At 45.8% G+C, this 26,075-nt stretch overlaps 1 protein-coding gene across 1 annotated transcript in view; it reads right to left on the bottom strand.

The window, feature by feature from the left end:
- The window catches only part of LIFR (LIF receptor subunit alpha), a 163,349-nt gene extending 137,474 nt beyond the window's left edge, over positions 1-25,875 (bottom strand). Inside the window, exon 1 of the mRNA XM_077462828.1 lies at positions 25,757-25,875. The gene's annotated coding sequence lies outside the window, so the exon portion shown is untranslated. The remainder of the gene's footprint in view (positions 1-25,756) is intronic.
- Between the last annotated feature and the right edge of the window lie 200 nt (positions 25,876-26,075).

Below are 26,075 nucleotides of genomic sequence, written 5' to 3'. Positions count from 1 at the left end.
GACATCCCATACCAAGTCCCACTCCTCCTCCTTCCCTTATTCGCTTCTTCATCCTCTTCTTTAAAGCCACTTTCACACTGAGGAGCTGGCCGCATTGACGGTAAAGTGCCGCTAGTTTTAATGGCGCTTTTCAGCCACTAGCGGGGCACTTTTAATCCTTCTTCGGCTGCTAGCAGGGATTAAAAGTGCCCTGCCAGTAGCTGAAAATGCGTGGCTAAGATGATGGTAAAGTGCAGCTTAAACTAGCGGCTCTTTACCGTAAATGCAGCCAGCGCCTCAGTGTGAAAATGGCTTTATTGCTGTAGCACTGACCCCCGAAGGAGCTGCTGGTTTGATTTGGGCCTGCATGCTACCAATAACCCCACTAACTTGACTCAATCCCCTTGGCACAGCTGTGGTGCAATGCAATACAATATAATATATTTATATTTATACCTGGGAGCTCCCCCTATTTTAAAAGCTATGCATGAGATCTCACAAAAAAGCACTTAGTCAGTGATCTTCTTTCTTCGCTAAAGTAACACCTTAGTGATTTGAAATTCACAGTCTATGAAAAGTTAGGTTGGAGGTGATCCAGGTGTGGCTCCAATAACTAATTTACAATGCTTGAGGCGCCAGAGTAGATAGGCCTCAAGCCTGCTCAGTGTCAGTTGCTCTGCTCCTCCTCCGTGGAACTACAAATTCCAGTGAAGCCTGCGAGTCTAACTGCAGCTTGTTTCTCCGTCAGCTGGGCCAGTCACTCCGTACTGCTCCACTGGATGTATCCGGTCCTCCAATGCTCCGATGAGTGTCGCTGGACCTTCTCAATCTGGTCACCGTCTCACAGGCACCGTCAGGTCACTTCACCAACAAGTGGGGTTGCGTTCCGCAATGGCTGTGGACCGCCATCTCTGGGAAACCTCACAGATCCGCACAGGCAGGCAACGCGATCCCAAGAGACCCAAAATGGGCTCTCGGGTCCCTTTTATCCCCTACCCAGCATGCACTGCGTAAGAGAGTGTTCATGGGTAGGTCACACAGACTCCTGGGTAACAAGGTCAACCTTCTGAATCAAAACAACAGTCACTTCCTGTATAAGTCTTTTGAGTTGATCAGAGGTAACAATATACAAGTGCATTACCCGTATTTGGTCACTCGATGGCTCTGGATACGGAACCATAGTAATGTCCATTAACCTTATATTACAGTATGCATAACCACATCAATAGACAAGGATGTCAGCGCTACATTGCTTTCTGTCTCTGGTCTTCAAGCTCGCAGCTTCGGCAGCGCTGGCCATTGTTTTCCATGGTGGGGCGGTTTAGGAGCGGTGTATTCACTGCTCCCGCACAGCCGCAAAGATGCTGCTTGCAGGACTTTTTTCCCATTCCGCAAGTGCACCACCCCCTCAGGCTTTCACACCGGGGCTGCAGAAGAGGCAGTTTACAGGCGCTTTTCAGGTGCTATTTTTAGTGCAAAACACCTGTAAAACGCCTCAGTGTGAAAGTGGCCTAACAGGAAAGATTCTACAATTAGCAGACCCACATGAAAAGTTACCTGGAGGGGGGAGGGGGGGGGGAATACATAAAATTGTGAGATATGGAAGTATTTCAGACACTACCTGTAACATAACATTCCACTTAGTACATGTGTGTACAGACACAGCTACTCGCCAGCATCTGCAGGGGAGAGGAGCCAGGAAATCGATGCAGAAAAGGGGTAGAAAGTAGCATGCCGATGACTGGATGGGCGTGTCAGGGAGAGCTCTTCCTGCCAATCACCTCTGATCCCTCCCCAGCACTCACCATCTTCTCCATCTGCTGTAGGGATGAGCTCCATTGAATGTAAGCAATCTGTCTTCTCCTCCTGCCGCCCGATCTCCTTAATATCTGTAGCTCTGCCACTTGTGATGTGAAGGAGATCAGGCAGTGTGGGGGGGGGGGAGCAGCGAGAGGAGAACATCAGATGTCCCCCAATTTCAGTCCTGTTCCTGGTCACAAGAAGCTGTCCCACTATGGCTGCGAGACCCTCTATACTTTCGGCCGTTCCGCCACACTTCCTGGTTGCCGGGGCAACGCAATAATCCAGTAAACTGATCATACTGACAATTCTGCTTCTTATCAGTTAACATTGTTACCAGTCCACCCCTATAGAAGAAGATTGGGGGGGGGGGGCGATTTATAAAAAACAAAAAAAAATTGTGTGTGTGTATATATATATATATATATATATATATATATATATATATATATATATATATATATATATATATATATATATATGTGTGTGTGTATAATATATATATATATATATATATATATATATATATATATATAAAATTTATATGAATAATAATAATAATAATAATAATAATAGGGGGGGCGTGGCTTGGAGCTCGGAGCGGATGGCAGCAGGCTAGAGGAGCTCCGTTACACCCTCAGCCCTGATAGCACAATATCCACCATAACCACCGGAGATCATGAACAGATCCGCCCGCCACAACTCTGGAAACCGCTCCCGTCGTTCCACACCGACACCGAGCACCAGGAGCATCCCAGACATCTTTAAAACACAGCCTCGCCGTGGCAAGGCCCTATCCAAGATGGCGCTGCCTCGTGGTGAGGACGAGTTCAGCGAGGACTCTCAATCCGCATATGAGGAGGAGGTAAGAGATGCACCGACAGATCACCCTCTCACCCTCACAGACATGATGAAAATAGCCGCAGATATCAAGGGCACCTTTTCATCAGCCATCACGGAGTTAAAGGCAGACGTTTTGTCCATCTCTGAAAAGCTAGAGAGAGTGGAGAGGGCTGGCACTCACCGAGACACAGCTATAGCGCGCCTGGACAAAATCACAAACTCCCACACGACCCATCTCATTGCAATGAACAGACAGTTGGAGGATTTGGACAACAGGGGGAGAAGGAACAACATTAGGGTGAGAGGCATCCCGGAGTCGGTTGAAACCAGCAACATTCCTTCTGCCCTCCAATATGTGTTTAATGAGCTGCTGGAGCGCCAAACCGACACTCCAATTGACTTTGTGCGGGCCCACAGAGCCCTGAGAGCCAGGCCTGCTGAAGCGGCCCCCCCACGGGATGTGATCTGTTGCCTCTCGGACTTTAAGTTGAAAGAGGACATTATGGCGAAAGCAAGAAGCAATGCCCATATCACATTTAATGACACTGAAATCTCCATTTTCCAGGATCTTTCCCCCATTACTTTGAGCAACAGGCGTGCGCTGCGCCCCCTGCTGGAGGCCTTACGGAGACAGAACATTCCCTATAAGTGGAAATTCCCCTTTGCTTTGAATGTGACTTACTCGGGCAGACAATTGTACTTACGCACCCCTGATGAGCTGCCAGGATTTTGCCGAGACATTCAACTGCCTTCTATTGAGCTGCCCGACTGGTACAGGGAATTTCACTACGCGCCTGCCCCTCAGGCCGCACAGGGATCCCCCCACTCTACTCCCTCAAAACCTCCGCACAAAAGGGGGAAGTTCCTGAAACAACCTGTTCCAGGCTCCAGCGCTACCCCACGACGCTCCTCCACGCCTAGAGCCCTGCAGATGAATCCGGCTCCAGAATGAGGTTCGTTCGGCCATGGATGCTCCGCCTGAATTTTCGTATTTATAGGAACGATTAAGTCTAGACGTGCACCTCTTCGGTTTCAAGGGTTTCGTTTTAAACGTTCGCTGTCGCTGCTTCCCCTCCGGATTTCTGGCATCTTTTCTCTTCGTTCGTAGGATTGGTTCGTTTTGTTTTTTCGGCATACTCACCTACAGGAGAACGGTTGCTGGACGTGCACGGGCACATTATCCGGATACACGAAGGGCTCGAACCGACTTACCTTTCTTTTTGCACTATGTATCTATGCAAAATGGCTCTGAGTGGTCAGGCCTTCCGAATGCATTCTTCCAACAGACGCTGGAGTTGGACTTATCACTTGCACAATTGTGGCCTTTGACTTGCTACTGCCCGACCCCTGCCCATCGAGCTTGGAGACATGTCGTATTGTTATGTTTTTACGGATGGAATTCAAGACCCGCAGCAGCGGTCAACTGAACTAACTATTCCAGGTGCCACAGGCTGGCGTTACACAGGTTTATTCCCGCCACCGGGTATTACGGTTATGGTGATATTTTTATGTTGCATTTTGGTTAAGTTTTAGCATGTTAAACATAGGGCTGGGGGGGCGCGGAGAGCAGCAGATACTTTGGAACAGACCACTTGTCCCGGATTGTCGGGGATCTGGACTGTTGACGTAGTTCTGGGTGTTACTCCCACTACCCCCACAAGGGACACCGTGGGTTGGCCCCGTGATTGACCTTCCTAGCTTGCTGGGGCTGTCATCCGGTGGGTCATCTCACAGTCCCACTTCTTAGAAATCACCTCTGGGGACTGCTCTCCAGAGGCTAATTACCAGTTTTTTTCTTTTGTCCCACTTTCTAGGTGTCGGTTAGTGGGCTCTCACCTTTTTTTTTTTTTTTTTTTTTTTTTCCGCTACTTTTTCCCCCCTCCCGTCTTTTACCCTACCTACTTTTCTTTCCCCCCGTCCCTCCTCTCTCTTTTTCCTGCCCCCCCCCCTCTGCTCCCTCTACCTCCTGTGGCTTCCTCCTTGCTCCCCTCGTCCACTTTCTTTCTCTGAATCTCGCTTTCTCTCTCCTCCACTCGACTCCCCTCCTGCTACACGATGATTTACTCTGCTCTGGGGGGGAACCCTACCGTAATTTCGCACAACGTGCGTGGTCTCAATACTCCACAAAAACGGTCACAACTGTTGCGCCACTTGGGGAAGGGGAGGCCGTCCTTTGTGTTTTTGCAGGAAACACATTTCAGGGCTAGTGAGATCCCTAAACTGACCAACCAATGTTTTCCCAAAGCTTTTCATGCAGCTAGCCCTGACTCGAAAACTAAAGGAGTCTCGATTTTGGTGAGCCGGGACTCTGGCTTCGAGCTCACTCAGCAATTGGCAGATCCTGGTGGACGGTTCCTCTTCCTCAAGGGGAAGGTGGGGGAACTCCCTGTCACGCTGGCGAATGTCTATTTCCCAAATGTAGCACATGTGAGTTTTTGTCAGAAATTGATTGATGAGCTTTCTGGGTTTGCTACGGGGTGCATAATCCTGGGGGGGGACTTCAACATTTCGTTGGACCCCCTTCTGGATACTTCAGACGGCAAGTCTGCAATTTCATACCGCAAACTTAAAAAGATAAGATCCTTGCTGCATTCCATGGCACTGATGGACTCCTGGCGGGTCAAGTACCCCCAGGGTAGGGATTTCACTTACTTTTCAGCTATACACAACAAGTACACCCGCATAGACTTTTTATTTCTGACACAAAGGGACCTACCCACTATATTGGACGCACGCATTGGGACGAGATCGGTGTCTGATCACGCACCAATCTCCCTGACCTTAACACTACAACCGACACGCCGACAGACGAGTAACTGGCGACTTAACCCTGCATTGTTGACGGACCCCCCGACCTTGGAACAGATAAGGGAGACCATACAACACTATTTCAGTGAAAATACGACTGCTGATGTCTCACATATGACGGTTTGGGAGGCACACAAATGTGTCCTTAGGGGCAGACTGATGGGATTGGCGGCACAGAGGAAGAGAGTGGCAGAACAGGACTTAAAGGAGGCTTTTGCTAGAGTGAGGGTTTTGGAAGCACAACACAAGAGATCAGTGGCAATGCTACTGGCCGACGACCTCCTGCTGGCACGCAGGACTCTCCAGGAGAAGTTAGACCTACAGGCCAAGCAGATCGTGTTTTTCCGCCGGGGCTTCTTCTACGAACACGGTAACAAAAGCGGCAAATTTTTGGCACGGGCTTTGAGAGGAGTGCGGGCCTCGCATACCATCACCCAGATCAGGAACCGCGAGAACCGACTGGTTCAAGATACGGACAGTATTGCGGCGGAATTTCACGGGTTTTACTCGAAGCTGTATAACATTCCTCCCCCGCATAAACCAGCTCGGGTGGAGGGGTCGAGACGCGAGATTATAGAACAGTACCTTCAAAGCAGTGGCATGCCAGGTCTCTCGGCAGAGGATGCCGGGGAGCTGGACAGGCCTATTACAGCCTCGGAGCTCACGCAGGCTATTCAATCATTAAAAACCGGGAAAAGCCCAGGCCCGGACGGCTTTTCCGCCATTTACTATAAGACCTTTGCACACCTTTTAGTGCCACCCTTATTAAGGGGCCCTGAACTCCCTTCCCGAGCTCCGGGAGGTTCCACCGACCTTTAACTTGGCACACATTACGGTACTTCCCAAGCCAGGGAAGGACCCTAACGCCTGCTCAAGCTACCGGCCAATTTCGCTGCTCAACTTGGACATAAAGCTACTGTCAAAAATCCTAGCTACTAGGCTGAACACATTCTTGCCCGCATTGATCGGTCCGGAGCAGGCAGGCTTTATGCCCGGGAGAGAGGCTCGGGACAATGTTATCAAGGCGGTGAATCTCCTGCATTGTATGAGGGGGAGCGCGGTCGAGGGCCTTCTCCTGTCCACGGACGCGGAGAAGGCCTTCGACAGAGTGGCGTGGGACTTTATGTTCGCGGTTTGCAGGCGGGTGGGTTTTCAGACACGACTATTGGCTTGGCTCTCGGCGCTGTACCACCGCCCGACGGCTCGTTTAAAAATAAATGGGGCTCTTTCTGAACCTGTAAGCATACGCAACGGTACACGCCAGGGCTGCCCGTTATCGCCAATATTATTTATCCTTGTACTTGAACCATGCATCCGCATGATCAATACAAACCCTTCCATTAGTGGCCTCAGGCGGGGACCTTCGCATTTCAAGCTAGCCGCTTATGCGGACGACCTTCTATTCTTACTGTCACAGCCCCACATCTCGATCCCTAATTTACTAACTGAATTTGAGATTTTTGGTAACCTTTCAAATTTTAAAATTAACTGCGAGAAATCGGAGGCGCTGAACATATCCCTGAGTCCTGCGTGCCTGAGGACTGCCAAGTCTAATTGTCCCTTTAAGTGGATAGATCACAAACTCAAATATTTAGGGATTTGGCTCACGTCCAACCCAGACGGTCTATACGCACAAAACTTCCAACCCTTTCTGGGTGACCTACGTGGGGACCTACAGGCATGGCACACTCACCCGTTGTCTTGGTTCGGGAGGGCGGCTGCTATTAAGATGACAATATTGCCGAGGGTACTATATCTTTTTCACACACTTCCCATTAAGTTGCCTAGAAGGTTCTTCACTCACTTGCAAGCACTAGTGAGAAATTTTATATGGGCCTGCAAGAAACCCCGAATTAATCTCTCTACCTTGACTTTGCCGAAGGTAAAAGGGGGTATCAATCTCCCAAACTTCAGACTCTACTACTATGCGACGCATTTGGTTCGCATACTGGACTGGAACTGCCACGCCACGACTAAAGACTGGGTGAGCTTAGAGGCTGGCCTGTCAGATACGCCACTGAGATTCCTGCCATGGGTTGTGAAGGAGGCTAGACCGGCCATGCTTGTGACACACCCTCTGATAGGTCCAACTCTGGAAGCCTTTGGGGAAGCATCACGTCGGTGTAGATTAGCATCCACTCCAGGCCCATTAACACCCTTAGCTCACAATTCTTCATTTGCTTCTGGGCACTCTACGGTGTCTTTCCCACATAAGGCTGATGGGACACCCACGACTGTGACACACTGCTTGGAGAAGAACAAACTTAAAACCTTTCCAGTACTGGCACAGGACTTGCAGGCAAAACACTTCACTTACTGGCAATACAGACAGCTACATGACTATATCCACTGCGCGACCAACAGACCGCATTTTTTGAGAGAACAAACATGGTTTGAACAATTGTGCATCACGGGTGAACCAGTGAGAAGGGCGACATCCCTGATATACAATTGGTTACAGTCCTCCAGGACTGATTGCTCGACCAGACATAAACTGGACTGGGAGAGGTTTTTCTCCAAGACCTTCACGGGCGAACAATGGAGTAATGCGTGCATATTGGCACACAAATGCTCTATAAGCACTAGCACACAAGAAACGGCGTATAAAGTCCTGACGAACTGGTACTTTACGCCAGTTAGACTTAATAGATGGTTCCCAGGCACGTCAGCATCTTGCTGGAGATGTGGAGGTGATGGCGGTGATATGTTACATATATGGTGGAGCTGCCCGAGCCTTAAAGGGTTCTGGGACGGGATCTGCTCGCAGATTCGCTCCATCACGGAGACGGGCATTGACCTTACCCCCGAATGCTGCTTACTCCACATCTCCAGCTATTCGTTAAGCAAATACAAAAAGTCAATGGTGCGCCACTTGCTGAACGCTGCTAAGGCGATTATTCCCAGACATTGGAAGACCACGCGCCCTCCCTCTTTGAGGGAATGGCTGTTGGAGGTGGACTCCCTGTATAAAATGGAAGAAACGGTGGCGATGGCTACAGAACGGACTGACAAATTTCACAGACTATGGAGACCCTGGTTTACCTTCAAATACTCTGATGCTTTTGCGAAACTTCAAAGCGGTTGAAACCCTATATTAGCTATGCACGTGTCTGTTTAGTAGTACAATGGTCTCATGTGAATTAAGCTAAGCCTTACATTTCGGTTCTCAACTAACTCACATCCTGAATTGGGGTTATGTGATGGTTATAATGTAACATCCCTATTGCCGTTATGAAGCCAACTAGTGTACTCAAGACAGGTTATTGACAGGTTCTCACTTTTTCTGTTCCGCACCTCCCCCGTCGCGGGGTGCTCACCACCTTTTCTCTTACTCTCTACCCTTCTTTCTTTTCTCCCCTTTCCTTATAGACACTTAAAATTCACCCCCACCATTTGCAAGTATCCTATTATATGGACTATCGGGGGTTTATGGGCGATTACCTCATCAGATACCGCATTTACAGAGGTCCTGATTTATGTTGGGAGGGGGTCTCCCCTTTCCTCGGGCCCCCCCTCCAGGATGTTTAATGTTACCGAAATATAAGGCTCTCTGTATTGGTATCTAGGACTGAACGATATAATTTGTTATGCATCGTGGGTTTGGTCCCACGACTGTTCCTTAATTTTTACTGCACTGTATTGTGATGTCAAATGTTTCAATAAACTTTTATTGGTTAAAAAAAAAAATAATAATAATAATAATAATAATAGATAACGAATGCAGCCACCAGATTTCATGGTTTAATTCAATGTAAGTAGACATGAGACTGACAGAACTAAAGCCTAAAAATAGAAGACTAATGTAACTAATGCAATATTTGTTCGTTCTTGGCTTTACAATCACAATACAGGTTCCCCAGTCACCTGTTGTTGAGTTCTCTGGCTAATCATTGACTGCATTTTCACAGTGCTTGACTCTGGTCACTCATTATTGAACATTATTTATGTAGTTATGCACTACGGAAAGGTTAATGTCGAAGTAAGGATTTCTAAAACAACCTGATGAGCAGAATCCTAAGTAGCCTCCAAGTTCAGCCCATCATTAGAGTTCTATACGTATTATCATCTAGTGCAGGGTTTCTCTTTTTTTTTTTTTTTTTTTTTTTTTGGAGAGCAGGACCTGGTGAATTCTTCTAATACCTTCCATACCCCAACATTAAAGAACAAAGTTCATGCTCTCACAATAAAAGTTCATGATTGCAATGTATTGAAATGCTGGAAGGATCTGGATGGGGATGATTTGGATGAGGATGAGTGGCACTGTGGGGGGTTGTGAATGGGGTTAGAGGACTCTACAGCTGACTTGGTGGCCCTATAAGGGACGGGGTTTCTGGAGGAGGCTGTGGTACACCATTGGAGGTTGGGGGCACTTTGGATGGCTGGAGGGCACTGTGGGAGTTTAGACGACATTGTGGATCTGTAGCTAGCGGAAGGCCTGGGAGAGTGGAGGCCTTGGCCTGGCAGTTGGCCATGGCCAGGTGGTTGACCACTAATCTAGTGTAACATCCAGTGGAAAGAACAGCAATACAAAACAGTAACAATACTGATTATGACCAAAACAATCAAAAAGGTTTAAGCCCTTGTACACACGGTCGGAGAATCCGTCGGAATGTGTCCTATCGGACCCTGTCGTCGGATAATCCGACTGTGTGTGGTATGCATCGGACTGATTCCGTCGGACCCAATTTTCCAACATGTTGGAAATATTTCCCGACCAACTGGGCCGGTCGGACATACTCCGATCATGTGTAGCGAATTTTGATCGGACCAAGTGCCACGCATGCTCAGATCAAATTCCTACATCAAAGCTATTGGCTACTAGCCTGAATGTAGTCCCATCGTAACAAAATTACGTCATCACGTTCTGAAAGATCGGATTTTTCGACAACTTAGTCCGGCCGTGTGTATGCAACAGTTTCGGACAAGATCCGACAGACAAAATCCGACTGAGAAAATCCAGGGAAAATCCGACGGATTTGGTTGTCGAAATCTCCGACCGTGTGTACAGGGGCTAATACTACTAAGCCAGTTTTGACCAGCTTCAGACAAAAGCAGCAAAGACACTTTCAGCCAACAAGGCTTTACCCATAGCTACGAGATGGCCTAGAGCAGGGGTCTCCAAACTATGGCCCTCCAGTTGTTTAGAAACTACAATTCCCATCATGCCTAGTCATGTCAGTGAATGTCAGAGTTTTACAATGCCTCATGGGATGCGTAGTTCCGCAAAAGCTGGAGGACCATAGTTTGAAGATCCCTGCCCTAGAGAATCATTGTATGAAAACCAAAATCTGGTACTCACATACCATGTGTGTCATGTAGCATATACCTCCCAACTGTTGAACTTGATAATGAGGGACACTTAGAGATGAAAAAGAGCGCACTGCAGTGAAAATATGACCCATAGTGGTAGATTTGCCAGTTATACTAACATTGTTTATTGACATTCATAGGAGAGGGGGACCTGGGCAGTGTCGACTCCTCCTGGGAAGTGTTGAATGAGGAGGGCACCTGGGTAGTGTGGGGGGGGGGGGGCGTGGGGAAGAATGCGACAGTAGAAGCACCCCTGTACACACACTATACTTGCTCAGGGGCTGGGTACATGCATATCCTTTTCTGCAGTGTTGGGGTTTAGGGAATCTGACCGTGGCATAGAGTATACGCTACTCATAGGTTACCAGGTGGGAGTGGTGTCTTCCTTCACCACCGGGGAGGGAGCAGCCTGGAGCGGGGGCGGTGTCCTCCCACATTACAGGGCAGAAGAAGTCCCAATACATCACCTGGCTGGAGCCCATACAGAGTTCTACAGAACTGGATGGAGCGGGACAGGAAATGGAAGCTGAAGACGGGGGCGGAGTTGGGAGGCATAGTGGTGGTTTAATCCTGCTGTGCACGCCTCCAAAATGTGTCATTGGTTCCTAGGACACCAATGATCACAGTAACCAATAGCGGTGGGAGAGAAGCAGAGTACAGGCATACAGTGCTGATAGGAGTGTAGTCTGTGAGAGCACACATTGCACCCATTAAGGATGCCTCAACTGAGCATCACTACTGCAACCCCCACTGTGCTCCGGGACTCCAGCCGAGATCTGCAGGACTCTGGGACATAGTCGAAGTCTCGGGACAGTCTTGCGGAATCCAGGACGGTTGGGAGGTATGGTGTAGCAGTCATTATGATTTAAACTGCCAAAACTAAAAAATATGAGCACCTTACAGATTCCGCAATCACATGGCATATTGGTTCATGTTAGATTTTGTGTAGACAGGGTGAATTGGTTTCCCCCCCCAAGCGTTTTTTTTTTATTTTTACTTGTTGGTCCCTAGAGGATCGCCACGGTCTCTTTGGATTGTAGTGTAATGTAACAAAAAGAATAACAATTTTAATTGAAGCATCATAACGCTGCTAAGAGGTCCAGATATGAATTTATTCTAATACAAGTCAGGGGGCAATCCAAAGAGTAGCCTACAGGTTTCAGGCGGGCAAAACCACCTCCATCAGGGCTTGGTATTAAAAACAATATAAATGGACTAAAAGTGAAATAGACCTTTAATGGTATTTCTTCCAGTGCGATTACAAGCTCAGTTTTTTTCAGCAGGGACGTTTAGAGACAGAAGAAAAAAAAAAAAAAAAAAAAGCTAAAAAACACCTGTAAAAGCAGCATTGAACTCAAGTGTCCATGAGCCTTAAAAGCGTTTTCATATTTGTTTTTATTAATAGCACACAAATTAGAAAAAAAAACAACACTTAATTTGTAATACAGGAGAATGGACTCCCAGAACACCATGAAGTAGCTAAAGTGACCGCACAGCAGACAAAGATTGCTCTGAGACTTCCTCTGTCTGATTAAGGGCCAGTTCACACTGGTGCGATGCCAAACAATGCATATGATTCACATCGCACTGCTGTACAGATCACATGCGATGCAAATTCAGCCATTCAAACTATATGGCTGAATTTGCGTCGCATTCAGACCAAACTTGTGCAGGATCCTTTTTTGTCCGCACCAGAATCGGATCACAAAGGGTGTTCCAATTCCTGCCAGAATTTACAGTTCGCACTTTGATCTGTGAGCAGATCAGGGTGTGTCATTACCTTTGTATTTAATATGTTGAAGATGATCAGTACCTGATCATCACATCAGCAAGGTCTAAGCCCCTGTACACACGGTCAGAGATTTCGACAACCAAATCCGTCGGATCTTGTCCGAAACTGTTGCATACACACGGTCGGACAAAGTTGTCGAAAAATCCGATCTTTCAGAACGCGATGATGTCATTTCGTTACGATGGGACTACATTCAGGCTAGTAGCCAATAGCTTTGATGTAGGAATTTGATCTGAGCATGCGTGGCACTTGGTCCGATCAAAATTCTCTACACATGATCGGAGTATGTCCGATCGGCCCAGTTGGTCAGGAAATATTTCCAACAAGTTGGAAAATTGGGTCCGACGGATATTCCGACGGAATCAGTCCGATGCATACCACACACAGTCAGATTATCCGACAACACGGTCCAATAGGACACATTCCGACGGATTCTCCGACCGTGTGTACAAGGGCTTAGAAGTGTTAGTATTAAGTGTGTTTATCACTTATTTTATTATTTTTATAGTTAGCGCCACATACCTCTTTATTGATAATTTTTTTCTGTATGGGAACACTTTTATGTGGGCAGCTTCTCATATCCTTATTTGTGCGAGTCTAGGTTTTGCGCATGAGTTTTTTTTTTCATAATTACCTTTGTATTGACACCTGCAGCAGTTAGCAGAGGGCAGTGTGAACCGCCGGCGATTCAAGTGCGACACGGAATCCTGCACTGAACCAGTGTGAACCATGTTTAAAAGCGCAGACATGGCCATCGACTAAATAGCTTGAGCTACAGAGTTCTGTAACCAGTGGCTTTTTCCACAAAAGCTGAAATGCCAGCCAGATAAAAAAGGAGACTGATAATAGTCATCAGCAAAAAAATGTTAAACTTCCAAGGTACATACATCAGACTACAAAAAAAAAAAAAAAAAAAAAACACAACACCTGACCAGGGGCGGATCCAGGGGGGGGGCAACGGGTCAATTGCCCCCTCCGAGAATACCGCCAGCTGATGACAGAACGGCCGGTTCCGCGGGTCCAATCACGGCCGGTTCCGCGGGTCCAATCGCGGCCGGTTCCGCGGCTCCAATCGCGGCCGGTTCCGCGGCTCCAATCGCGGCCGGTTCCGCGGCTCCAATCGCGGCCGGTTCCGCGGGTACCCGCGCTGAGTGGACGGGTGAGGGGGGGGCAGCTGGGCGGCTTAGGAGGGCTGCTGGCCAATCAGGAAGCCAGCAGGCAGGGGAGCAGGGAGATGACATCATCTCTCACTGCCCTGCATCCCTCCAGTTCCGCCCTCACTGTGTAGGAAGCTGTGTGCAGCAGAGAGATTGCATCATCTCTCTGCTGCCTATGTTCACTCTGAAACCCAACAAAAGACCACCAGTAGGTGACAATCCGCAATGTGTGGCAGGCTACGTGGCAAGTGGCAATCCGCAATGTGTGGCAGACTACGTGGCAAGTGGCAATCCGCAATGTGTGGCAGGTGACGTGGCAAGTGACAATCCGTAATGTGTGGCAGTTGACGTGGCAAGTGACAATCCGCAATGTGTGGCAGGTGACGTGGCAAGTGACAATCCGCAATGTGTGGCAGGTGACGTGGCAAGTGACAATCCGCAATGTGTGGCAGGCTACGTGGCAATCCGCAATATGTTGCAGGCAACGTGGCAAGTGACAATCCGCAATGTGTGGCAGGTGACGTGGCAATCCGCAATGTGTGGCAGGCAACGTGGCAAGTGACAATCCGCAATGTGTGGCAGGCAACGTGGCAAGTGACAATCCGCAATGTGTGGCAGGCAGGGGCGGATCCAGGGGGGGGGGCAACGGGTCAATTGCCCCCTCCGAGAATACCGCCAGCTGATGACAGAACGGCCGGTTCCGCGGGTCCAATCGCGGCCGGTTCCGCGGGTACCCGCGGGCCGGTTCCGCGGGTCCAATCGCGGCCGGTTCCGCGGGTACCCGCGGCCGGTTCCGCGGCTCCAATCGCGGCCGGTTCCGCGGGTACCCGCGGGCCGGTTCCGCGGGTCCAATCGCGGCCGGTTCCGCGGGTCCAATCGCGGCCGGTTCCGCGGGTCCCCGTGCTGAGTGGACGGGTGAGGGGGGGGGGCAGCTGGGCGGCTTAGGAGGGCTGCTGGCCAATCAGGAAGCCAGCAGGCAGGGGAGCAGGGAGATGACATCATCTCTCACTGCCCTGCATCCCTCCAGTTCCGCCCTCACTGTGTAGGAAGCTGTGTGCAGCAGAGAGATTGCATCATCTCTCTGCTGCCTATGTTCACTCTGAAACCCAACAAAAGACCACCAGTAGGTGACAATCCGCAATGTGTGGCAGGCTACGTGGCAAGTGGCAATCCGCAATGTGTGGCAGACTACGTGGCAAGTGGCAATCCGCAATGTGTGGCAGGTGACGTGGCAAGTGACAATCCGTAATGTGTGGCAGTTGACGTGGCAAGTGACAATCCGCAATGTGTGGCAGGTGACGTGGCAAGTGACAATCCGCAATGTGTGGCAGGCTACGTGGCAATCCGCAATATGTTGCAGGCAACGTGGCAAGTGACAATCCGCAATGTGTGGCAGGTGACGTGGCAATCCGCAATGTGTGGCAGGCAACGTGGCAAGTGACAATCCGCAATGTGTGGCAGGTGACGTGGCAAGTGGCAATCCGCAATGTGTGGCAGGCAACGTGGCAAGTGACAATCCGCAATGTGTGGCAGGTGACGTGGCAAGTGACAATCCCCAATGTGTGGCAGGTGACGTGGCAAGTGGCAATCCGCAATGTGGGTCAGGCAACTTGGCAAGTGACAATCCGCAATGTGTGGCAGGTGACGTGGCAAGTGGCAATCCGCAATGTGTGGCAGGCTACGTGGCAATCCGCATCTGGTGGCAGGCGACGTGGCAAGTGACAATCCGCAATGTGTGGCAAGTCACAATCCGCAATGTGTGGCAGGTGACGTGGCAAGTGACAATCCCCAATGTGTGGCAGGTGACGTGGCAAGTGGCAATCCGCAATGTGGGTCAGGCAACTTGGCAAGTGACAATCTGCAATGTGTGGCAGGTGACGTGGCAAGTGGCAATCCGCAATGTGTGGCAGGCTACGTGGCAATCCGTATCTGGTGGCAGGCGACGTGGCAAGTGACAATCCGCAATGTGTGGCAGGTGACATGGCAAGTGGCAATCTGCAATGTGTGGCAGGCTACGTGGCAAGTGACAATCCGCAATGTGTGGCAGGTGACGTGGCAAGTAACAATCCGCATTTGGTGACAAGTGACAATCCACATTTGGTGGCAGGCGACATGGCAAGTGACATCCTCAGGGCTCCCACTGATTCTGCATTATGGTGAGTTGAACCATTTAATTTTATATTACAATGTATTAATAGAAATAATGCGCTTCAATCATCCTGACACCATAACAACCATGGTGCCGTAATGATTGAAGCGCCAATACCAGCCATTTCCCATATAAATTGCCCCCCAAAAAACATATTTTATAGCAGTGCCCCTCCCGAGATTAGACTCTGGATCCGCCCCTGGTGGCAGGTGACGTGGCAAGTGACAATCCCCAATGTGTGGCAGGTGACGTGGCAAGTGGCAATCCGCAATGTGGGTCAGGCAACTTGGCAAGTGACAATCCGCAATGTGTGGCAGGTGACGTGGCAAGTGGCAATCCGCAATGTGTGGCAGGCTACGTGGCAATCCGCATCTGGTGGCAGGCGACGTGGCAAGTGACAATCCGCAATGTGTGGCAAGTCACAATCCGCAATGTGTGGCAGGTGACGTGGCAAGTGACAATCCCCAATGTGTGGCAGGTGACGTGGCAAGTGGCAATCCGCAATGTGGGTCAGGCAACTTGGCAAGTGACAATCTGCAATGTGTGGCAGGTGACGTGGCAAGTGGCAATCCGCAATGTGTGGCAGGCTACGTGGCAATCCGCATCTGGTGGCAGGCGACGTGGCAAGTGACAATCCGCAATGTGTGGCAGGTGACATGGCAAGTGGCAATCTGCAATGTGTGGCAGGCTACGTGGCAAGTGACAATCCGCAATGTGTGGCAGGCTACGTGGCAAGTGACAATCCGCATTTGGTGACAAGTGACAATCCACATTTGGTGGCAGGCGACATGGCAAGTGACATCCTCAGGGCTCCCACTGATTCTGCATTATGGTGAGTTGAACCATTTAATTTTATATTACAATGTATTAATAGAAATAATGCGCTTCAATCATCCTGACACCATAACAACCATGGTGCCGTAATGATTGAAGCGCCAATACCAGCCATTTCCCATATAAATTGCCCCCCAAAAAACATATTTTATAGCAGTGCCCCTCCCGAGATTAGACTCTGGATCCGCCCCTGCACCTGACACAGATCAGATGCATGGTATGTAAATATCTAACAGTAAGGCCCCATTCACACCGAAGTGTTTTGTATCTTGAATCTCCCAAAAAGTTTTCTTCTTTTGTAGCTCAAATCGGGCAAATTGGTGCTTTATGAAGCTGTTTCGCCCATAGAAATGCATTGAAGTGCACGATTTGCGCTTTTTGGAGGAATTGTGTGTGCTTTTGGAGTGTTTTGTGCTGATTTTTAAGAGCCGGCGCTTGCCGGCATCCTAACAAGCAGCGATTCATCCCTGCTGTCAGCAGCAGGGAAGAGTCATCAGTTGTTAAAGAATTGGCACCCGATGGCGTCCTAACAACGATGAGTCATCCCTGCTGTCATGTGATGAAAAACAGAACCAGCATTTGTAAAAAAGTGTGGAGTTCTCCTTCCTCTCCATTTCACATCAGGCGCTTCAGTGTGGGATGGATTTCAGGGAGTAACGCACTCCATGTTTGTTTACATAGCGTCAGGCTCTTTATCAATGACTCATGGTTGTTAGGACGCTATCTTGTGCCAGCTCCTTAACAACCGATGACTCATCCCTGCTGCTGACAGCAGGGGTCAGTCACTGGTGAGGAAGCCTGCAGGTGCCGTCTCCTTAATTACCAAAGCTCAAAAAGCCTAGAAAAAAAATTAGCAAAAACCATGCATAAAAACTTGTGACAAAACTGCTACACTCGGGTGTGAATTAAGTGAACCTTTGCAGATGGCCAGCTCACCATTATCTTACACATACTGGCCGCACATAGAATACCATATGACCTCCAAAAATATCCCCACTTATAATGATTTTTTTGGAGCTCTGCCACTTTCCAAAGCAAGGGACATCAGTTCCCAAAAGAAAAAGTCATTAGAATAACATGGTAGACATCCAATTAAATAAGGGAACCACTCACACATCCAGTCAATACTCTTGTATAGAAAAATGTGCAAGTAAATCACGCTTTACATACATTACTAGATAAATAATGCATCAGATCGGCCCCAGATAAAATCTCATACATTTTCACTTAAAAGATACATAATTACCAAATAAATTATGTATTACTTCACTCTAACAACCACAAACCCCAAATCAGGAATGTTAGTCACCCATTACATATCCTCGGCTATCTGAAAGTTACATACAACCAATGACTTCTACAAAGGAAAAATAAATAAATATCAGATCTTCAGATGTCACGGGCAGTCATTGACCCCAAATTAAGTCAGCAAGTCATCTGCTTCCCACCACAAATCACATAACACAACGATATCCATGATGATTGCATAACAATCATAAAATGATGCATGTGCTAAATAACGGAATATCTAAAAATATATTAGTCCTTGCATTTTAGGATCATGAAAAAATACACAGTGTAGCACTAAGAACTTTTAAAAATATAAAATACAGTGCATTAAAGATGTGTTAACGAGAAATACTAATGTATACAAGAAAAATAACGTAGTATAAAAGTAATAATAAAAAAGTCCAGTGACTGAACCGGTGAAAAACGTGAAATCACCACTATAGTGAGCTCATTTAAGCAAAATGTCCACAAATGTGAAGGACTTAGGATCCGCTCTTGAGATGACAACACTTTAAATAGTGAATAGAGTGTGACTGGTCATTGAGACACCAGAAGTAGTATATCTTCCACAAAGAAAATATAGATGTATACTCTTGCCAGATGGAGTGGACTCGCATTCCAGCAGCAGTGGGTCAATCAAGCGTGTATCAGCCAAAGCCTTGGACTCCCAGTTCCATCAAGCCTCCACAACATTGAACCCGATTAGGGATCGACCCAGAAGTAGGTAGTAAGTAGGCAGGAGTTCTCACCCGGATGTAAAGATGATGAAAAATAAAAAGGTTCCATATGGTGCAGGTCAAAAAAGGGGGATTTATTGTAAAAAGTACATACATCAAATCATAAACGTGTACAAAAAGTGATCACAAAGTTAAAAGCAATGCAGGGAGCAGTAAAATGCAATTCTGATGCGTGTCGTCCCAATGGACTTTAACTGTGTGAGGCCTCCGAGCCGCACCCCCAGAAGGGACATACTGCCACCATCACATAAAAATGAATGCGACAAGGGGATCACAAGACCCGCTCAGAATATCGGAGATCCCGAGCGGGTCTTGGGAGAGGATACGATGCCATTGTGACATCCATGTTATTACGTGATGGCAGTACGTCCCTTCTGTGGACACGGCTTGGATGCCTCACAGAGTTGCATGGTTGCTTGCCTACACCCATCAGCTTTTAGATTGAGGCGTGCAACTCATGCAGGCGGCAACACTTTCCGTTTTTTTTTTTTTGCGCTGGGCGGAGTCATGCCTCTCATTCCCAATTACCAGACCACTCAGAAATTTTATAAATATGGGCAATGTGAGGGAGCTGGATATGCCCCAGATGAAGTCCATTGGGACAAATTTCATTGGGCTTGCATTTTACTGCTCCCCATATTGCTTTTAACTTTGTGATCACATTTTTGTACACATCTATGATTTGATGTATGTACTTTGTACAATAAATCCCCCTTTTTGACCTGCACCGTAGAGAGCATTTTTTTGTTTTTCATCATCTTTACATTGGTCCGGGTGAGAATTCCTGCCTACTTACTACCTACTTCTTGGACGATCCCCAACATTGGAGTCCAAGGCTGATCCGCGCTCCATTGACCAACTGCCGCTGGCATGAGACTCCACTCCATCTGGTAAAAGTATACATTTTCTTGGCGGAAGACGTCCAGTCACACTCTATTCCACTATTTAAAGTGTCATCTCAAGAGTGGATCCTAAGTCCTTCACATTTTTGGGCATTTGCTTAAATGAGCTCACTAGATTTCACATTTTCACTGGTTCAGTCACTGGACTTTATTATTTTTACTTGAATACAGGAAAAATAATAATGTATACATTAGTGTTTCTTGTTTACACATCTTTAATGCACTGTATATTATGTTGTTTTTTTGATGGTTCTCAGCGCTACACTGTTTTTTGCATGTTTCTTGGTTAAGCGCAGTAATTTCCCAAACCTTTTCACATTTGCAGCTTAGGAACTGGAGAAACGCCGCAATAATCTAGCAGATTTTAACCAAGGATAATCCTAACATCATCTCTTTTAAAACCAATGTAAAATGTGTGCCTATGAAATAAAAGCAAATCACTCCATACAGTATACACTCACAGATGGCACTTTACATGCAAAATTATCCCACGAATAACCACAACTAAATAATTCATCGTCATTGGGGGATCGAAACAAGACACTTCCAAATAGTATAGTATCCACATGATGATCCTAAAGTTCTAGTACATCTACAGCAATCCTATAGTAAAGCTGCCCATACAATGATAGAATTTCATTTGAAATATATAAATTTTAGAGGGGTCGAGACAATGTTTGTTTTTGACTTTCAAAGATAGAAAGAAAAAAAAAAAAAAAAAAAGATAGAACATTTTCTTTTTCTGGAACAAAAACATACTTCTGTATATAGCTTTGTCAGGAAAGTCTATTATATCCAAAATTAAATGTTTAAAAATAAAAGAAATTTTGAAGTGCTTTCAAATGATGCTCATCGTGTCCTCAGATGTACTGAGAGTTTTTGTACAAGCGTTCGTTCAAAAATCTACTAGCGTGTGGTCACTTTTATAGCATGTACACAGTGATCCTATAATTATAGTGTGTACAGCAACCCTATAGTCATTGCACAGCATATATAAAGCCTTCCTGTAGTTCTTGTATGTACACAGTCATCGAGAAATATATATATTACATAATACAATACACACACAGCAATAACATAGATATAGTCAACATACAGCAATCCCCAGGTAGTAGCATTCTAAGACCCCATAAACATTCTTAGATTTTCGTCTTCAGATTTATCAAAAAAGCATATAATAATGAGGTCAAACCTTAAGAGTTTAAAATTTATATGAAATCAGGCAGGCCCTTGCACTACATGGTTTTGGTAAATCTGCAGAAAATCTAACAGCGTGTATGGGGTCTTAAGTCTAGGTTCACATCTATGGATGTGCGGTTGATGCATTTTTGGGGCCCGGTTTCCAGCACATTGTGTTTTTTCCCCTATGTACGTTTTTAATGTGTTTTGGGATATTAATTTTGATAGGAGGAGACGTCTGTCGCCAAGCAGAAAACACACCAAAAATCACATTTACATGTGTTTTTCATGCAATTCCATTAAAGTCTATACAGTCTTCCTGCTGACGTATGCTGGAATGTGAAATGCATGGAGGCTAGGTCTGACACGCACTCCATGTCACTTTCACTGAGGGGGGTAACCTAATGCATAGCATACACCACTGGTCAGGTAGAGCTGTCTGAACGGACTTCCAGCGCACTATGCATTTCCGATATACTGATGCAAACCCCTGCTGGAAATATTGTAATTGACATTTTTTTTTTAATAATAAACATGTGACACTACACTATATCTGCCTTCCCTGGCTCTTTTTGGTGGAGTTTGATTTTCAGATTTGGGAGATTGGAGTGTAGGATAGATAACAAAGATTTGATCTGGCTGTTCCTGGGCTTATGCGTCCAAGTTCACCATACATGTGAACGACTGATTGGAAAAAGATCATTGAATGGATTTGAGGAGGTACTTCATATTTTATGGTCGCTTGCTGGCCAGGGCCATCTGGTGAGGGCAATTTGTCGTCACTTCGGGTAAAAAGTCATGAATATATTATTTGGAACACGGATTTTATTTCTCACATGGTGTTGGAGTGGATCATAGAAAGAATGTTGGAGATGTTTCGAACTTTTCATGATAGGTTTGTTTGAGGAATAATTATTATTTTATTCTGAAACATTTGTGCACATGTATAAAGTGAAGCCATTTACTAATACACGGTTTTGAATGTATACATACTATTTGTATAAATCACGTTCTGTATTTTTACTGATTGTATTGGGAGCGTCTTATCACAGCATTCAGTCAAAAACGCACTGTGCTACATATAAAAATGTCCCTGCACCTTTCCAAAAATCGCACTGGTTTAAACTGCATACATGTGAACGTGACCCATAAGAACTAATGTTAACAGACTAAAGAGCGTTTCTGCAAACATACCACAAAAAGCATTGGGGTGAACCTAGCCTGAGTTTCAGAGAGACTTTCTTGCAGTTTTGGTGTACCTAAACTCTTCCCATGCTGCACAGGGCACAGCCCACATATGGGCATATTTCATAAACAGATTTAGTTTTTTACTTTTACAAGCTGCCTTTCAACAAACAAGAACATAAAAAAGGACTTTCCTACATTCAGGGCACATTCATATGGGTAGTAAAAAATAAAAAATAGGCTGCTGAGCCATGGTTTTACTGCCCCTCAATCCAATCACCCCTCCTAAGCAGCAATGCCAGCTGGATGGGCTTGTGCACATGGCGTGGCAAAAACTATACTTATGTTGCATTCGGTGGGCAGGGCAGCCGTCAAACATGACCCATCGAAGTAAATAAGGCCCCCCCAGCAAAGCAGTGGTGTGGGTTTTTCAGGGATAAAATGTGCAGCAAGGAAGAAACAGATTGCCTCCAAGCCATCTGTCAACTGTGCTCTTCGGTGGATCACTTTTCATAGGGGTAGCAAGGGCTGCCACAAATCTGTACAATTTTTTGCAGTGGGCAAGTGTGAATGAGCCCCATAGAACGGAATTGTAACCATCATTCAGAATTAATATTCGTCAGGCAATGCACAGGTACAAACGCAGCCTTGGTCCTCATTCACATCTATGCGATTTGTTGTGCAATAAAGAGGAATCCCATTATTGTCAATAGGGCCTATTCACACCTATGCAATAAATACACATCTGTGCAACTTGGAAAAAGGTGTAGGTGCTGCTTTTGGCACAAAATAGTGATTTTTTTTTTTTTAATCTGTACACCAATAGCAGAGCATGAAAAATGCATAATAAAAAACAAAAGCAGACGCACAAGTGTGAATCTAGCCTTATGCCACTGAAAAATCATTACATACATTTATACGCAATTAGAAATAAAAGGTTTATAAAACAAACACACAATCCTGTGTAAACAAAGTCGTCGATTAAAATAAAAAACTTTTTAAAAAAAATATTTTTTTTTTTTTTTTTTTTTTTACGGATTCTAGCACGCAGAACATTTCTATGATGCTTCTGGCCAATAAAGTACACCAGGAAGATTTCCAGAGGCAACAATTTCCACAGACACATTTCTTCTATCAGACAGTTGGCAATTATTCCTATAACATGAGACTGCAGATCAAGAGGATTTTATCCATTTCTAACACCCCATTGTCCCTGAGAGCACTTGGCATAAATGTCACAAAACAAGAGTAATAACGATAAAAAAAAAAAAAAACAATCCATCAACAAGTACACAGCACTGCACATACACAGAACAATGACATCCAGATAAAACATCAGTACAATGGGGGGGGGGGGGGGGGGGGGTGAAACAATAACCATGGTGGAGTCCCCAATGTATGGGAAAGTGTCTAACGTCATTCCCAGGGACTGTCTGCTGCTAAGAAAGTCTAGCAATCCCATCACACTCAGTCCAGACCTGCAATACCTCCGGGCCCTTACAGTCCCCGAAGGGATGTCTTTATTATAGAAAAATATAATTTGGCATTTAAAAAAAGTGAAATGAATAAACAAAAATAGGCAATAATCTATAAACATAAAAAAAAGGCTTATTAAAGCAGAGTATTTAGAGGAGGGGAGAGATAAGAGGTCAGTATTGAGAAACAGGGGCTATAATACCAGGACAGATCCGGGGACCTTATATTGTTAAACACACTACTGGGGAGGATTTTTACTAAATCTGGCTATTGCAAAATCTGATGTAGCTATGCATAGAAACCAATCAGCTTCTAACTACAGCTTGTTCAATTAAGCATTGACAATAAAAACTGGAATCTGATTGGTTTCTATGCATAGCTGCACCAGATTTTTGCATCCTTTGCAGTTTAAAATAAAAAATGAAACCTAGTCAGCTTATAAAGACAGAAACCTGGTTCACACTAGATTCAGTTAGGTGCATTCTTAATCTGCATGAAAAACGCATGCATGGTGTTTTACCATGGATTCTAATGGCCATAGCTTATGCCAGTGCAGTCTACAAAAGTAGATCCTGCTGCATTTTTCTGTATTGAAAATATCTGGAATGCAGCAAAATGCATGTAAACACATTAGAATACATGTAAATGAACAAAAAAAAAAAAAAAAAAAAAACGCACCGGAACGCACATTGTTTTTAAATTTTTTCAAGTGTCAAAAAAATAAAAATGCACTGCAACGCACGGAAATGCAGGTAAAGGGTGTGTAAACACATATTGCCAGCACAGTGCTGTAGTGGGTAGCACTCTTGCCTAGCAGTAAGAAGGGTCGCTGGTTTGAATCCCAACCATGACACTACCTGCCTGGAGTTTGCATGTTCCCCATGCGTGGGTTTCCTCCAGGTATTCCGGTTTCCTTCCACACTCCAAAGACATGCTGGGAGGTTAATTGGCTGCTGTCTAAATTGGCCCTAGTATATGTATGAATGCGAGTTAGGGACCCTAGTGTGTAAGCTCCTCAAGGGTAGGGACCGATGTGAATGTGCAATGTATATGTAAAGCGCTGTGTAAATTGACGACGCTATATAAGTACCTTAAATAATAATAATAATAATAATAATAATAATAATAATACGCAAAAACACCGAAATTAACAGTGGTGAACCAGCTCTTAGAGTAGAAATGTCAGTTATAAATGACTGACATTTTACATACAAATGTATCAATAGTAGTAAAAAAAAACAAAAACCCTATAGAGATAGAATGAGAGCAGAAAGGGGTCGGTAAGAAAGAAATGTATTAAAAAAGAAAGTAAGACGTGATTGGTTTAATAATAATAAAAAATTATATATATATATATATATATATATATATATATATATAACGAAAATAGAAGGGGCAGATAGGATCCTTTGGGGATCTGACATTTTCCTTACAATGTATCAATAAATGTTATAAAAAAAAAAAAATAAGTTTATAAAAACAGTTGATGTAGAGGAAGGGAGTCAGTTAAAGATTGGGGTCAGTACTGAGGATCAGGGACGGATCTTACATTCTACAATATGTTAATAAATGTAAAAATAACAAAAAGGTTTAGTGGCTATAGGAGGGGTCAGTTAGAGATCAGGGGTCAGTACTGAGGACCAGGGACAGATCTAGCTAATATCCTGGGACTGTTCTGGGATTTAACTTTTTACAAACAATGTATCAAGTGTAGAAAAAAAAAAAAAATGCATTAAAAAAATAAAGCAAGTTTATAAAACCTTGATATAGAAAGGTGAAAAAAAATAGAGATCATGGGGTCAGTACCGAGGAGGGTGGAGGATGTGATATTCTACAAACAATGTAACAAATACATTTAAAAAAATAAAAAAAAAATTATATATATATATATAAAAATAAAATGAAGTTTATAAAAACAGAGCTGACTGTCCTGGATCTGACATTCTACAGACAATGTATTCATACATGTAAAGAATAAATAGAGCAGCTGATGAAAGCAGAGATCGGGTGAGTGGCCCGTTAAGGAAGGATGATTGCAGGGACAGATGAGTGATCCTGGGAGCTGACAATCTACATATGACAGTATAAGATACATACAGACGTTGTGATCAGGGAGCGGGGTGAGCGCTAATCAGTGCCGAGGACTGGGACAGCTCGGTGGTCCCGGGTCGGTGTATACGATCATCCCCCGTGGTCGGTGAATCCTGTACACATTCCCAGCACAATGTACGCCGATCCCCAGCCAGCACCGCCGGGCCTCCCCCCGGATCATGCAGCCCCGGTCCCCCCCCCCCCCCCGGTCCCCTGTGACTCACATGGCACGGCGCTCCGCTGTCAGCCGGTGGAGATGTCCGCAGGGTGAGGGGAGATGAGTCACTCCGGGATCTCTACATTGTCCTCATCCCTGACCACAGCACGGGAGACGGTGACGTCACTGACCGGGGATCACTGCGCCCCGCCCACTACAGGGAGGAGACAGAGCAGGCTGGGCTGTGTGTGTATACTGTGTATATATACAGTGCCTTGGAAAAGTATTCATACCCCCTGACATTTTCCACATTTTGTCATGTTACATCCAAAAACATAAATGTATTTTATTAGGATTTTATGTGATAGACCAACACAAAGTGACAC

Source organism: Lithobates pipiens, unplaced genomic scaffold (assembly GCF_037356315.1).
Source record: "Lithobates pipiens isolate NorthernLeopardFrog02 unplaced genomic scaffold, aLitPip1_a1.2 Scaffold_3, whole genome shotgun sequence".
NCBI classification, from domain to species: domain Eukaryota; kingdom Metazoa; phylum Chordata; class Amphibia; order Anura; family Ranidae; genus Lithobates; species Lithobates pipiens.
Note: the sequence above shows the minus strand (reverse complement) of the source record. Positions and strands in the feature narration are given on the sequence as shown.